The sequence below is a fragment of the Triturus cristatus genome, chromosome 8, assembly GCF_964204655.1.
Source record: "Triturus cristatus chromosome 8, aTriCri1.1, whole genome shotgun sequence".
In the NCBI taxonomy this organism is placed as follows: domain Eukaryota; kingdom Metazoa; phylum Chordata; class Amphibia; order Caudata; family Salamandridae; genus Triturus; species Triturus cristatus.
In genome coordinates, this window is record NC_140591.1 from 977,977,157 (window position 1) to 977,993,028 (window position 15,872).

Consider the following 15,872-nt stretch of genomic DNA (forward strand, 5'->3'; position numbering starts at 1 on the left):
GTAAGACTGCCCGACGCCAGCGAATCGGAGGTCGAGATCGAACCGAGGCCGCTGACATCGAGACCGGATCCGCCTGCCGGCGTCGTCAAAGAACTGACATTGTGCCGAGGCCGCCGACATCGAACCGGAACCGCCTCACGGCATCGATACGACCCCAGCGGCGTCGGAGCATCAGAAAAAGGGCAATAAGTGGAGTAGAGGGCGCCTAAGGCCCTGTGGAGACCTGAGAGACTGCTCTAAGGGGCTAGGGAGGTGCTGGAACCAACCTGACTGTGCCAGGGGTGAACTGGGACTAATCTAGAGAAGTTGTGTGGAGAGAGAGAGCCAGGTCTCTGGTATTTTCCCCCTTTATCTACCTCAGTTTAGGCCTCAGCCTTGACCAAGCCAGGGAGTAGACCCCCCCCAAGCCTTCCACATCCCCACAAGCTGTGCCTGGGCCAAATCAGCCCTTAGGAATTCAAAAGTGATCTGAATCCATGAGTGTCACTGTCAGCTTTTAAGTATTTATTAGGGGCACTGTATTTATTGTATTTAACCTATTTATTGTTCCACTGTATTTATTGGTCCACAGTATTTATTGATGCACAATATTTATTGGTTACAGTATTTATTGCCTCAGAATATTTAATTGCCTGTCTGTATTGCACTTTTATTTATGCCTTCAGTATTTATGATCACCCCTATTTATTGAATCATTAAGCCAGTATTTATTTGTCCTGCACTTTCTAAAAAGTTTGTATATTGTGATTGTTATTTATTTTCTCCAATCAGCAACTAAGAGAAAAAGCAGATAAAGAGAGTTATTTTCATAATTTTTACGGTGTAGAGTCGTTTTTGGAACGGATGCACGCATGGTTATTGTTTGGGTATGTTGTATGCTTAGCACGGAGCCTGATTCCTGACCACTCGAGCCAAGCTACCACAGTGTGTCCGGAAGACCACCACCACCCCTTCTAGTGTGGGAGTGGGTTTTCCAACAAGCACCATCACCTACGATTTATTTTGATCCAAGATGAATCACCTGCCCACGACATCAATGGGCAGGCAGCATAAAAACATGCATGTTTTTTTGTATTTCTCCAGATACTACGTGTTCAATCTAACCGTATGTAATTTACGCTGACACTGAAGTGCGTGTTTACTATTATCTCTTTATCACAGGTCTTTGCACGGAGTGGTACACATGGGGCTGGTCCCCATGCGGTCCTGAAGAAGAGGTTTAGGGGATAACCTCGAAACTTGCTGACCATTAATATTAGGGACTATTAGCACATCACCTAATTCTTCCCTTTTATTAAACCCCCTTTTTATCCTTTACCAACTAGGAGCAAGAATAAACTCATTTACGCTCACTAGCTAGGTAATTTTTAATCAACCTACACCACTCCCCCCTCACTGCACTACACATAGTCTTCACTAAATAGTGCCACTACGTAACTGTCGCAAGTCGCAGCACGCCCCAAGCAGTAGATGCTTGGGATGGCCCCAATGATGAAGCATGTCACCTAGGGGAAACCTTTGGTGAGTGAGTGGACTCAAGAAAAGTATTTTCTTTTCTCTATTTGAGGTGCGTCTTACTAAGTAGACCCCTCCATTCCTATCTAGCTAGGTTCTCTGATCCCTGATGTCGGATCTTTTTTTGTTTCACAAGTACCTAGGAGGACGAACCTAGCCATATCCTCCTCTCCCCTCTCTTTATTTCGATAACCCGTGGATAAGCCACACAGCGGAGTTTAATTCGGCCACAGAGAAAGGCAAAGGCTCTAACTTCTCAATATGCAATAATGAGTATGTTGCATCTTTCATGGACATGAATTGTTGTTTCGCAGTTAGATTAAAAGGAAGGAATAAAGATGATGTATTCATGTAGTCCCAGGGAACTTTCCCAGCTTTCAATGTTTGCAAAGTCCATGCAAACTGCATTATAGAACGCAATTGATTTTGACCATGATACAACACAGACAGATCATCCTGCACAATATCGAAAACAGATGAAACAATATTATCCAATGTGTAAATTCTGGAAGAAAGGGTGTTAATGCTATTATCGATAACAGCTAGTACTTTCTCCAAATTGGCCTGATCAATGGCTCTCAATCTGGAAGCTACTTCAATCTGCGATAACTTCCAAACCTAGTTATAAATAGCATACACCCATCTTTTGGACCTGCCACCAACAGGACAAAACCGTTCAAATCTATTTTCTCATGCAACTTTGATAAATGATGCTTAACAGAAGCTAATGTGGAATGTTGCAGCCAAGTTTGGCATAACTTCCCCACACAGTAGGTAGTAACAGAATGGGAAGATTCAAAGCGGGGGTCCACTCGAACCTGCGTATACCCAGGTTGCAGACCCTGAAAACGATGTTGACAGGAATCTAAGCTCGTTTGCCATATTAACCATCCTTCCGGATTTAACTTGGACATATTGAAGGATGTATTAGTAATGTATGACTGCAACATATCAAGGGACAGATATGTATGATTATACCAATTAGGATAAGCACCCAGATCAGGAATAGATGGGGAATTCATCTTTTTAGAAGTAGCCAATCCAAAGCAGGTGGTTTGAAAAATAGTAGAATTAAAAAATAATGTGGTTTGGGATGAGGCAGGCACGCTGCAGAGCTTCTGTTCCTCATACCTGCCATGTCTTGGAACCCCAAACAGATTTAAGATCAATAGTAGCTTTCCACAGCTCATAACCCTCGATAGCCAATTCATCCATAAAGGACTTGGAATACAACAATTTAGTGTGTGTCAGCCTAACCTTCGAAGCAGACTCTGCTGCCAGTTTAAAATAAAAGGCGGCAGGTTATGAAACACTGAAATCAGTGAAATATGCAAATTTGTTCACCAATGTGCTGGAGCTGCCTTGCATTGGCGCCGAACAATGTTCCCATTGCGTATAATTTACAAAATTCCGAAATGTATTGGCCTTATGTAGGAAATGATTGCCATAATGTTGATAGCAAAACAGTTCCCCATAATTAGCAGTGTCTAAATACAAATCTTCAGCATCAAAGGCAGCATAATATTTTAAATCAGAAAACAGTGCCTCTATGGCCTGAACGTCCCAATCATCAGAGCGGATGTTTCGTTTCACATCATCACCCATAGAAGCACGAAGAACATTGGGAACATTAATAACCTCAGAGGGTCCATGAATTTGAAATTTTACAGCATCCCACACAATCCCATCTAACACAGGCCAGGCAGTAATATTCACAAAAGTCTGGTCACTCTTCATGATGTGTGATGAGGAGTGGGGGGCCAAAGTTCCATCAATTAGTCTAATTGTAGATCTCCCGGTGAGATAGTGTCCATTTACAAGACGAAAAAATACCACCACAAATCCAATGGACATAAACAAAACAATACTTATGAGCACCAGCCAAATGTAAGTCCAAGGGGGAATTAAAAAATGTCGTTTAAACCAAACAGCAAAAATAGAAATTTTCGATGGGGCATTTGAAGTGATAGTTAGTGTCAAATGAGAAACGTGACTGGTTAACTGCAGTTGATTGTAAAACAGGCAATGACACTTCTGTGGGATAAGCATACTCAGTATCTTCAGGTGGACCACCAGCCGGTGGTGGCAACAAAGGATTATTAACTGTATGCATCTCGATGGCAACATCAGGCACGGTGGTAGAAGCTGGAGCCAAAACAGAATTTCTCAGCATTGCAGGACAGAGACCGCTGGAGTCATACTAAGAAGAATCAGCCACTCGCTGTAGTTTGACATTGTCATTGGAGATGTACCTGTTATCCTTGCGACCAGGAAGTGGAGGTAAAATGACTGTTCTTGTACCCTGCACGCCAAGCACTGGAACCGGTGCACGATAAGAGGGGCCAAACTCCTCCTTGTTCAACACCTTCTCACGGACCAGGTCACCAACTCGAGGTAGCCAGCTGACTACCGGAATCTGAAGCGCAGCATCAGATGTGGAGGGCAAGTGTTCCTTTGCAAGATTGTCTCTGGTCTCTTGTAGATTCTGTAATACAGCACAGTGATCATCTACGTCAAAGGGTGCGGCCGCCGCCGACGCCGCCATGTCTAGACCATCGAGATCCGGGACAAACATTTTTATGCCAAAGAGCATCTCGTATGGGGTCCTCCCACCCAGAGACCTTCTAGGGAGATTATTAAGTGCACGATGAATGTTATACAGATGGGCTAACCAGTTTCGGCCAGTGCCTAAAACCCTAGCTGTCGGGGATTGCTTTAAGTCACGGTTCATTCGTTCCACAACACTATTGCCCTCAGGCCGGTATGGAGACGAAAATTTGACTAGGACCCCCAAAGATCTCATGGCTTCTTTGTACGCCTTAGAGGCGAACGCAGGACCTTGGTCAGAATGAAGGGCACCACATGCGAAAATTCCCACAAAGACACGCAAATCCCTAATGACAGTGCGAGCATCAGCACTCCTTTGTGGCCATACCCAAAGAAAACGTGTGCACGAATCTACTGCCACTAAGATGTACTTATACGCAGTATCAGAGGAGAAAGGACCGCAGTGATCTGGATAATCACACCCAAGTGGTTTATTAGATATGTACAACTGAGATTGTGGTGGTCGCGCAGCAGTCGAAGGTTTAATCTGCTGGCAAATGTCACAATCAAGAACATAAGTACGAGCCCGTTTATATAACCCGCGCCACCAATAACGTTGTAACAGAGTAACAGTCGCTGAAACGCCGGCATGGGCAGAGGCCATACCTTTGTGAGCCGCTGTTATCAAGGAAGGTCTGCAGTCCGCGTTGGGAATCAATCTGTCACCAACGTTGTAAATTCTCGCATACGCGACGTTATCAGGACTTAAGTGATAATGGTACAGAGAAGGGAAACCTCTAGGGTAATTACTGCTCTTCTCCGTCGCAGCAATAGCTGCCAAGATGTCATCATCAATCTTACTTTTGGATCTTGTAACTGCTGCTACTAGATATGTCGCCACTGCTGTTTTCGCTGCTTCGTCAGCTAAGCTGTTCCCGACAGCGTGGACGCCAACTCGCTGGTGCCCAAGAGTGTGAACTACATTCACGAGAGGCAGAGTCTGCTTAAGTTCTGCCACTCGAACCCAAAGCATTTTATGCTTGATTGTGCTACCTTTGGAATCTCGATATTCATTCTGAGACCAAAAGAACAAATTGTCGTTAAAAGACTGAACACAGTAAAACGAGTCACTCACTATAAGAGTAGTAACCCGAGGATCAGCAAACTAGTGCAAGCACGAGAGCACGGAGCTCTGCCAACTGTGCGGTACAATCACCCAATGACTGCGTATGCATGACATCGGACTTGAATTCTCCATTCACGAAAGTACCCGCTACAATTGCGCAGGCCGCTGAATAGGCATGCTTCGATCCCGTCGCCGGTTGCGCCGAACCGTCAGTGTCAATGACACAATGGTAATCTTCAAGAGGGCGCAAAAGACAGAGGAGCTGGATGAACGAATTCAGACTGCAAATACTCCTGAGTCTGCAATGAGGCATCAAAGATATAGGTGACATCTGGCGATGTCAACGAAGTGGCCCATTGTACCCAACGTGGATGCAAAGCTTTAGAATTAGGTACACTGGCTTTCGTCACAGCCTCCAGAGCAGGATATGGTGTAACCACCAACATGCGTTTCCCTTGCGACAGCGCTCGTTCTTTAAGAATCGCCATCTGCACCGCAGTCAAAACTTTTTCAACCGTGGAAAAGCGCAGTTCAGCCGATGTGTACAGGTGTGACTTGTAGGCAATGGGGACTGTGTCGCCCTCATTGAACGTCAAGTATGTGAAACCAACTGCGCCAGGCAGAATTCTTATCACCAGGTTAGTGTGGTTATCACGTGTCAGTAAGTATTTTGAAGCAAGAAGATCAGCCTGCAATGATTGCAAGATAGCTGAATGCTCTGGCAGCCAGCTCGATTTGGAAAAAGTAGGTTGTACCAAGGCATATAGCGGCTTGATATGCTGGGCATAATCGGGAATGTAAGTACGTCCGAAATTCAGAAAACCCAGCAAAGATTCTAACTTTTTCAGTGTTGTTGGAGCACGCAAACACGCTCACTTCTACAGGAAGTGAGGAGCTAATCCTCGACCTTGATTGTTGAGCTCTTAGCCCAAAAAAACACTGTATACTCTGCAATGTGGGACTTCGCAAAGTTGAATTTGTAACCGTTGTCAGCAAACATAACAATGATGCGATCAACGAGACACAGATGCGGCCATAACTCGTCGTCTGTGAGATAGATATAATCAACATACGAGTACGCATCAGGGTCAATGCTCTCCAATAGAGAGACAACACGTGCGGCAAAGACGCCAGGGCTGTTTTTATAGCCCATGGCTAATCTCTTAAACTGTTTTTGTTTGCCGCCAGAAGTAAACGCTGCCCACTGACTACTAATAGAGGACAGGTTATGGCTGTAAAAGCCATTGGATATGTCAAGTGTGGTCTTAAACCTTTTTCTCACGAGACTATCAACGAGGGCATAACTGTGGGTGTTCTGTACAGCACAAGTCCGACAATGAGAGTTCAAATGCCGGTAATCCAAAACTAGGCGGTACGACCCATCAGGTTTAGTTACAGTGTATAAAGGATTATTCATTGGTGACACACGTTTCAATAACACCCTGATATTCCAATTGCTCAAGGATTTCCGCGACGTGAGAGCTAGCTTCGCGGCGCATAGGATATTGGGGCTGTGGCTGAGGCATAGACCGTAACGGAATCTCATGGCTTGGCGACAATTTATCCCACCCAACCTGAGTACGGTACAAAGCCGGAGCAAGCACCTGAGTCCACTCTTCGGCAAACCTTTGAGCGTGCTCCTTTAGCACTGTGTGCGTAAAGGAAGGGAGGATCACCTCCTCCCCTCGAGGAACATCCAAAATGAATGCCGGGGCCAGTCCGCCTCCGCTAAGAGAATATCATAGGAAGAAGTTAGATTATCCCAAAAAATTCCTTGTATTGTACGTTGTATGTCACCTTCAATTAATAGGACTATGTCATATAGTCTGTCAGGGGGAGCCACTCTAGTATCAGCAGTTTCAACAGTTATGAACGTATCAGTTGCTGTCGCCTCCAGATATGGACGCAGTGCTTGCCGCACTGCTGTAACCTCCGCTGCGCTGTCGAGCAGCATTAGTGCCCATGTCAGGTTCCGAAGCTGCGTTCTCACTATCTGTGGCATACCTCGCTGTTAGCGCAGCAACTTTCTTCTTTTGAAACGGGGGACGATGACGTGCAAACTCGTCCTGCTTGCCTTTACCGTCAGTCTGACGGGGTTGCTCAGGTCCTTGTTGGGCACCCCAACCTTTGCCACGTTCTCCGCCACCGGACTGTGAGGCCGATGTTTCCTGTGAAGAACGAGGAGAACGTTGTTCAGTAACCTGAAATCTATCAGGTGACCTAATACTAGTGCGATCGCGCAAGTCATATGTGCATTCACCAGTCGCCTGTACCGGTGACGCAGGACGAGACCCCTGTTTCTGTTGCTGCTTTCCCTGTTTCTTTGTTCTCCAATTCTGTTTAGGAAAAGTTGGACGATCGTCCTTGACAGACAAACCCACCTTAGTTAGCTGTTGTATGTCTGGAATGACAATAGTAGGCTTAATCCCTAAACTGCTGCGGCCAATAGTTCTATAAGCTTCCGCAATAATTTTAGGCAACTCTCGGGGCTTATCGAGTTCATCAACGAGGGCTAAACCATTTGCCACTTGAAAGTGTACCGCATCTCCCTTGAGGTTACCAAGGATGAAAGTGGCAACTACGTTGAACATACCGACAAGCCTCATTCCCAACTCAACCGCCGCCTCCAGACCGTCTTGATCTTGAACATGCCTGATGACGGAGGGAAGCACGGCCATAGAAGGTGTGCCGAAGCACTTCGAGTATACCACTGCAAAAACTTTACCCCAGTTGTCACAATCGGACACCTCTGGGACTAAGTCTTTCTGCAAACTAATGGTGAGTATCCTGTGTTTCTCCACAGGAGTAGATGTGGAAATACTGCCTCCAGCTGGTCAAATTACTCAGCAAGCCAATAAGGTAAATTGTCCTTATTCTGGGGGTGCTTGCCCATTACCGAATTAACCATGACGGGACTAATGACAATCCCGGCCGGGCCAGCTGGCTGTTCCGCAACAACAGGTGCCCCCAACTGCACGTTGAGTGAAACTTATTGCACTAAAGCCCTATATACTGGAATCAGGGCTGTATGGAGGACACGTAACTCATCCACCTTGGCCGTTAAATAACGGGGATGAGGAGTAAATCCGGCCAGTACCGGCCAAGTGGCCCCTGGAATTGACAAAGGGCCCATTTGAACTGGTGTAACCGTATAGGGAAGGGCGCCATTAAACCAAATGTGATGCTGCCAAGCCGAAATAGGAATCTCCTGCGTCCTATATGGCGTATAATTTGCTGGGATACCCGTGGGCGTATAGGAGTGAAACGTATTGTCGTCCGCATTCACCGCCGGCATAGTCACCCAAGAGTAAAACAACTCATAGGGATATGATGCATCAGCACTCACCATAAAAATAACAGCCATCCCATCATCTGGCACCCCAAACTGCGTCAAATGACGCCGCAGAGGTGTCCGGCTATGCGCTGCAATATCGACCACCATAAGGACACAGAGAAGAACAACAATGTATAGTTATAATAGCACAAGGGTTCAAAAACATAAAAACCTTTTTAATTGACAAGCTTGATTGAACCTATTGTACCAATAGGTAGGTTAAAACCGTCACTCCCGCTATCCGGAAACAAGAGTGAGGGCGTCATTGACTAATATAAGCACTACTAAGGTGTCTCAAATCAGAAGACCAAATGTTGGGTGCGCCGTGTTGCATGGATTCTGCTCATGCACAGAACTATGGGCAGGAAACCAGGACCTCAGTGAATTGCGGTGTACCAAAATCTCACCTCAGTACCTAGAACCCCAATCCGACTAGCATCAGTGTCCCGTTCGTTCTCCATATCATCTCGAAGCTACCAATGTATAGACAACCCAGAATAAGCGACTTAGAGTACTCTCAGGAATGGTGGGAATCAGAAATACCTGTTCGTTATTACTCTCATATCAGTCCACAACAAGAGTAATCAGAGACACAGTAAAGTTTAAAACGTTTACTTTATAAACTACGTATCCTAAGATGCAGTACTTTAGCTGACATAAGCAGCCAAATGATTAAAATTAAAACCATCAGCATTGTTACAAAACCATAGAAAATAAAGGGAGAAATCATATTACAAATGATAGTGGAATACCACCACCCTCCCTTCACGAGTAAGCTAGTATTAGACTAATAGAAGGTCTCTAGGTTTGAATGGGGAACCCCATACCGCAAAGATCAGCTTAGGTGAATCACATCACAGGATCAGCTTTGCTCTGCGCCTGGAAAAGTTCTACTCCAGAATGTGTGTGTAATGCATGCAAACTGCAATATTAAAGGCGCTCGACTTTCAGATATTTGCAGCTGTGTGCGTGTTATGGCTAGAGCGTGGGCCGATCAACCTGAACTCAAAAACATACATTGTTTGTTGGCTCAGACTGTTTCTGCACCTAATGTTCAGACCAAGGTCGCAGTGCACGTCTAGGGATGTGAACAACAGACAGTTCTCATGTGAAGAAAAGGCAAGCAAGCAGTTTTCAAATAATAACATCTATTTGCAGTGTTGTGTGCAAAAGTGGCAAGATGGCCTTTCTATTTCTAAGACGCTAATGCTAACATAGCAATGTATGTACCTAAAACTTCATCTCCACTACAATCCATACTGGTTGACTGCATGTTTCCTCAAGTGTATCATAAATAGGGCTCCCGGTTTTATGGTATTTATTTTTTGGACATTTCCGTCTGTATGTTAACTTTTTCTGTATTTATCTATATTTATTATGGGTTTTGTGAAAAAGAAAGCTGTAAGTGGTATATTTTCACATTTATTTAACCAATAAATATGCAGTCATGTTTGAATGCCTGCCAGGTTTCAGTGAAATGAACACCTGCAGAAGATAAATCAATGCACTTTAATGTAAATATGCCAATTCCAGTATCCGCCTTGGGCATATCTACTGCTGTTTAAGCCTCTTTACTAAAATTATTATTATTATTATTTTTTAATAACTTTTTATGGGTACAGTTAAACATGATGGTCATTACATACAGGAGATCATTACTTGTTTCAGTGTCACATGTTCGGGGTCGCACACAGATGTCACAACTTTTGATGTTATAGATTACAAGATGGTCATATTTCATATCAAATTAAGGCGTTAGTGGTTCGTCAAGGGATGGGATCGGGGGGGTTCATATAGATTGCTATGGTACACATTCCATTTTGTCCATATTGCTATCCATTTCCGGGGGCAACCCTGGGCAACATATACTGTTTTCTCCTGCAGCATGCATCAGTCCATGTCTTTTTTCCATGCACTAAGAGTTTGTGGTGTTACTGCCCCCCCTTAGGCGTGCAATGTTACGTTTCGCTATAGTCTGACCAAGCGTCGCCCATATTCTGCCCCTTGCTGTCAGGTCTGTGGGCTCCCAGATGTTCGACACCTTTTGGCTTCAAACCGCATTTCTACCCCCCAGACTGCACTCATGCATTCCTGTACCTGCTTCCAGTAGGCTTGTATCAAAGGGCACTCCCAAAGTACATGCATAAATGTCCCTTCAAGACCATACTGTCTCCTACATAACCCCTCTTCACTCCAGCCCATAAAATTCCTATTTTTAACCCCCTGACCTATCAATCCAGTTATTGGCCTGGCAGTCGTGGCAAATTGTATTTAGAATCACTCAAAAAGCACCCAATTTCTGTTTTTACCCACATTTAAAAATAAATACAGACAAAAAAATAAACTGTTTTCCGTCTGTATTTATCTGTGAAAATCAGTAAAAACGGAAAACAGGGAGCCTTAATCATAAAAAAAGCTGACCGTATTGTACACCTATGCATATAAAAATTGTTCTGATGGATACATCTGCCTCTGGATTCCTCGCCTTTTGAATTACCCCATGTGCAGCATTCCACAGAAACTTTTCTCCATAGTTCTTCCATGGCGACGAGGACATCACAATGGACCGACTGCACACGACTTCACGTGACGTCATCGGAGCCATAAGAAGACCTTGTTGGCATGCTGACTTGATTTCCCGTTTTTCCTCGCATCGACAAGTAGCGTTTTTTTCCATGGCTCTCCATTTCTGGGAGTTTCTTTGTTTCAGGCTCTCCCTGTAATTGTAGCAGTGCTCATGGCTACACAGAAGAAGTCTGGTTTTAAGCCATGATTGAAATCTGGGGGTCATATGTCGCTAACTGACCCCCATGAGGATTGTTTATGGTGCCTTTCATCGGACCAAGATGTTGAGGGGTGTTTGTCATGCAGGTGCTTGAATCCGAAGGTCTTAAAGGAAAGGGAGGCCAAGCTGTTTATGGCCAAGGGGAAGAAGCAGAAAAGGTGCCGAAGTCACAGACTCTGAAGACCTCTAAGTTTTTGAAGAGGCATAAAAAGAAGAGGTGGTATGAATCTTGACGTCTATCATCGAAGGATGAAACACTGAAGTCAGGGTCACCGGTTCTCTAACATTACCGCAAGGATGAAGTCTCACCTTCTCCTCAGGTTACTCCGGCTCAGTCTCCGGCACCAAGAGTCTCACCGACGCCCAGAGAAGTGATGCCTTCACCTCCGGCCACTCAGCCCCTGGCTCCATGGTCTCCGGCACTGGAGCCAATCAGATTGCTTCCTCGAGCTTCCTCAGAACCGGCGGCACTGGGTCCAGGATATCCAGCCTTTCCGGCTCCAGGTACAGAACCATTGCATTTCCCAAATGCGATGTTTGGTATGTTTGCCAGAGTGGCTAACCCTTCTAGTGTGCCGGTTGTTCCCATGGGATCGCTTACATACTCGCTTACATACTGCCTTTTATGCCAATGGCTCCCGTGAGTTGGCCTCCCTCGGCACAGAGCTTCTCGACACCTGTGCAATCCCTGGAGGGAAGAGTACCGTCGGATGGTTCTTCTCCGGCGCCGTCTGGCTCCAGTTTGGCGCCGACTCTGCCTCGTCTGGCGTCTTCTACTATTCCTGTGGAGGCCCCATCGACGCCGTTCTCAAAGTCCCTGGCGCTGCCGAGGTCAGTCCCAAGGATGTGATCCAGAAGGTAAGCACAAAAGCTGCTGGAAGAAGAATATCGGGATCAGCAGGAAGAGGCTGAAGAGGGTGATATTGTTGACCCTTTCCAAGAGTTTGAGGGACTACATGTGGCTAGTGGACTGGACACATTACCTGAATTGTAGCTCTCCTCACTAAAAGGCCTTCCACACAGGAGGTTTCCTCATATCACCCAGTAATAAGGAAGGCAGCGGATCTGCTGGATTTGCAGTTTTTAATATGCTGGTTCCCGTCATAGTAAAAAAAAAAACTGTTCTTGAATAGTATGTGCATATTTTGTATACTGTGTATACTTGTGAAATGTTATCGGTTCACCCATTCCCCTTAAAGGCATGTAAAAAATGGGTGCAACTGACGTCAGCATGCTGACGAGGTCTTCCTATGGCTTCAATTACATCATGCGGAGTCTCGAGCGGAGCCATTGTGACGTCCTCGTTGACGTGGGAGAGCTATGAAAAATGTTTCTGTGGAATGCTGCACTAGTGCTAGGGGTACTTAAAAAGGTGAGGAATCCACAGGCAGATACTGTATCCAGCAGAAAAAGCATTACTGAAGGTAAGTAGCTTGTTAGTTTGGTATCAAACATCTTGTATTGATAAATCTACACTGATCCCAGTGTGGGATTTACCAATACATGCACACTTCAGAGGGGCCCCTAAAAACCTACCTGGCTCTGGTGTTCTTACTGGCTGGTTTCTGCCAACCTGCCACCAGAGATACTGTTCTGACTTAGGGTGAGAGCCCTTTGCTCTCATGAGACCCAGAAAAAAAACCTGTCCGGGAACAGTGTCACACCACCTTCTCCAGGATGACCTGCTGACTAAAACTTCAAAGAGCTGCTGCCTTTGAAATGCGAATCTGACCCCACTCACAGGAGAGGAAGCCGACCCCCTTTGGAACCTGGACAGGTGGGAAAATTAGTTAGTAAGATAGGCATGCCAACCCCTAGGTTAGTCCCACCCCGAAGGTGGGTTAAATTGAGGAGGACACGACTTTTCAGAAGTATCCATCTTTGCGATGGCATACTTGGGAATTCTGGGACAGGGTTTGCCCACTTCCTAAAGGATGGGAGCAAAGTGATCCCACGGGTCAGTAGACCATTGGCTACTACCCTACACTCCCCTATCGCCCCCTAAATTCAGTATTTAGGGGAGTCCCTGGCACCAGAACAGCAGATCCTGACTATCTATGAAGAAGAAGGGTACTGAAGAGACGCAGAAGACTGAAGAGATCAATTGACTTGGCACCAGCCTTCTGGCCTGTCTTCTGTTCCCAGTCGAAACTGCTTCAAAGACGTCTCGTCCTGCAGCTGTTGTGCCTCCAATACCTGGGATGACTGCTTGTCTTCAATAAAGAATCAAGACCTCCCATGGAACAGCAGAACTGTTCACTGCATCTTGCAGAAACTCCAAAGAAAGGACTGTTGAGGACTCTGTAACCGCCAAAACACAACGCCTGAAGACACCACTGCAGCCTTCGCTCCAAGCCCGAGTTAATTTGAGCCAACGGTGCCATCGAGGTCCCTCAGTGGTCCAGAGACTGAGTCCATTGTGGTTTTACCCCTCTTGGAACCTCTGACGTCACCACCTGCATTCAGGCACACTGCACCCCGACTGCTCGCAATAAGCAAATCCGACCCCTAAATTCACCTCTGCACCCGTTGCTCCTGGGCTCTGGAGAAGAGGACGAAAGGTGTCCCTACATGCCAGAGCATTGTGAGGCCTGAGCCCCCCTTTTGGTTCAACCCACTTGCCCCCCCCCCGTCAAAGCCTGCAGCATCTTTCACCATGACCGTTCTCCATAGAATAACATTGGGCAGCCAACGCTGTTTTGCACCTCTGCACCCGGCTGCCCTAGTGCTGCTGGTGGTGGTCTGCTGGTCCTGTTCACTCATAAGGGAACCCCTAGACTCTTTATGCGTTATTTCTCACTTTGATATATCATATAGAGAGCCAGCTTCCTACAAGTGGGGAGGTCCCCTGCAAACAGTGCTAGAAATAAAGTAAAAAAAAAAAGTACCTCAATCTGAGCTAGCAGGAAAAGGGCACTGATAAAGCAATTAATCAATGCAATCTTAATTCTGTTTAAAATAAACCATACAAGATTTTAAAAAAAAAATAATTTCAGTTAAAGAGCAGTTCGGACAAGATAGACAACTCATGGGATACTAGTGACAATTCAATGAGTACAATCAATAAGGTGGCACTGACATGTAGTAGGGCAGGATGGGCGGTAGACGCTTCATAGACCGCTGGACACTGTAGGGGACTCCCCTTGCGACTGCAGTATAGTACCCTGGGCAAGTATGGCTTCAGCAGCTAAGCAAGAACTCAGATTGCTGTCCTGGAATGTAAATGGTCTGGGGAACAAGATGATGAGGGAAATAGTGCTTCAATTCAGAAAACAACATTCCCCAGATGTGATTTTATCACAAGAAACGCACTTACTAGGAAATGCATGTAACGCAATGTCGAAGTGGGGGTTTAAATTGGTGGCACATTCAGCATTTGGTTCTGGGTCTAGGGGGGTGGGAATAATGACGTAGAAAACTTTTCAGTTGACGATCGACCGCACTTGGACAGATAACCTAGGCAGATTTGTAGCGACCTCAGGGACGTGGGAAGGTCACAAGTTAAACCTAGTCTCAGCCTACGTACCCCCGGGTATTCAAATCCAGGCATTCAAGGATCTTGGGATTCTTCTTCTTGAATTACCGGAGGTTAGATTAGTGATCGGGGGAGATTTCAATTCCATTGTCTCTGATTCCTTAGATTGCTGGCCCCAATAAGACTTGCCTCCCTCCCGTATGCAAATTCATCGTTTTTTGGGGGCACTGGGTCTAGTAGATGCTTACCACCTAGCCTGGGGTATATCGGCCCATTCGCCCATCTGGTGCCGACTCAACCTATCAACCCATGGTATCTTAAGATCCCCCCAATAAGAGATAAAATAACGTGTGACACGGAACTATACTTCCAGGAGAACGATGGTTCCGTAGACTCTGCTCTTACACTGTGGGAGGCCTACAAGGTAGTAATCCATGGGGTAGCTATGGCTCAAATCATGGGGTCCAAAAAAGAGAAACAAGCAGGAATAGTCCGCCTGGAAGAAAGCATATTGCAGTTGGAGGGACGTCTTCGAAATGATGATTCTTAAGAGGTAAAACAGGCACTGCAATAAAAATTAAAGGATACTCTGACTTGGCCAATGATGCAGCCAGGGCACGGTACAGGGCAACACTTAGCAGAATGTATGATGTAGGGGACAAGGCCGGGAAATTGCTGGCCTGGTTAGACCGCAGAGACCAAGCAAACATAGTAGTGGTAGAAATAGAAGTAGAGTCGGGAATGAGACTCACTGAACCTCAGGAGATCGCGGATGCCTTTGGCCAATACTATCAAACTATTTATGCGTCTCAGACGCTTCACACGGAAGAGGAGGCAATCTCCATTTTAAGGGATATCTCATTGCTGGTGCTCACTGAGGAAGAGCGTTCCGACCTGGATCAGGAGCTGACTAGTGTAGAGGTAGGAAAGGCCATACAGGATTTGTGCGGGGTTAAGCATCAGGTCCCAATGGCTTGCCCATTGAACTGTATAAGCTAACCCTGAGTAAAACCGCACTCTACCTAACTAAAACTTTCCAGGAGAGTAAGGTAGTGGGATTTCTTCCCACGCATCAGAGGCTGGCAACGAT

The 15,872-nt window shown here is 45.9% G+C and overlaps 1 protein-coding gene across 4 annotated transcripts in view; it reads left to right on the forward strand.

Moving 5' to 3' along the window:
- BCLAF3 (BCLAF1 and THRAP3 family member 3) overlaps positions 1-15,872 on the forward strand; it is a 604,159-nt gene that overhangs the window by 288,308 nt on the left and 299,979 nt on the right. The window lies entirely within an intron of this gene.